At 34.3% G+C, this 1,080-nt stretch overlaps 1 non-coding gene across 1 annotated transcript; it reads left to right on the top strand.

Moving 5' to 3' along the window:
- Positions 1-774: 774 nt before the first annotated feature.
- On the top strand, positions 775-847 carry trnam-cau (transfer RNA methionine (anticodon CAU)). Its single transcript has one exon. It is a non-coding gene; the product is annotated as a tRNA-Met (tRNA).
- Positions 848-1,080: the final 233 nt, after the last annotated feature.

The following is a 1,080-nucleotide window of genomic DNA, read 5'->3' on the forward strand; positions in this document are numbered from 1 at the left end:
ACTGTAAATTTTATTTTAGGAACCATTTTTGTAAGTATTGATTTTATTTTTGAACCATTTTTAATTTTTAAGTGTTGATTTTATTTTTGAAACCTTATTTATTTTGAAGTGTTGATTTTATTTTTGAACCCTTATTTATTTTGAAGTGTTGATTGTCTGAAAGACCTTACACATGAATTGCCCCATGTGGGGTTTGAACTGACAACCTCAGTATTACCGGCACGGTGCTCTAACCCGCTGAGCTAACCTACCTTACAAAGAGCTGAGTTTCCATGGACTTAAGAAGAACTTACATGATTTTACCACTGAAGATTTGATAAAAGTGCTTATATTCTAATGTTTTTCAAAACAACATACATAATATTTTATATACCAGAGATTTTGTATTTTGAAGTGTTGATATTATATTGAACCATTTTTAATTCTCAAGTGTTGATTGTATTTCAGAGATATTTTTTATTTTAATGTGTTAATTTTATTTTTGAACCATTTTTTATTTGTAGGTATTGATTTTATTTTGTAGCCATTTAGCCAAGTCTCTGTAGAACCATTTGTCGCTGCTAAAGACATTGTCAATAAAATTTTTTGATCCCAGGCTTAGTTTATGGACTGTAATGTGAAATTAGGCACAAGTATAAGTCTGACAGTTTGTTCACCAAGTTACTGTGCTCTCTGAGAGGATCTGTAAGTATTTGACATTGTTCCATGCCCATCGTTGACATTAGTCTCTAACAAAATGTGGATCATCTACCAGGAACAGTGGAAACAGCATGAGTTTCTGTAGTGTAGTGGTTATCACGTTTGCATCATACGCAAAAAGTCTCTGGTTCGAAACCAGACAGAAACAGATTTTGCATGTTCTCTTCATCACAGGTGTTTACTAAAGGTCAACAAGGGTCTGTGGTGTCATGGTCTGTACTCTGAATCCAGGCATCTGAGTGCAAACCTCAGTTGACATTTTCATGCGTTGCATCTCACATCATCAACTTTGGAACCTCAAACTGAAACAAAGCAGAGAAGTTCAGATCCTGTAGTGTAGTGGTTATCATGTTTGCTTTACATGCAAAAGGTCGCTGGTTC

Source organism: Poecilia formosa, unplaced genomic scaffold (assembly GCF_000485575.1).
Source record: "Poecilia formosa unplaced genomic scaffold, Poecilia_formosa-5.1.2 Scaffold3184, whole genome shotgun sequence".
NCBI classification, from domain to species: Eukaryota; Metazoa; Chordata; class Actinopteri; order Cyprinodontiformes; family Poeciliidae; genus Poecilia; species Poecilia formosa.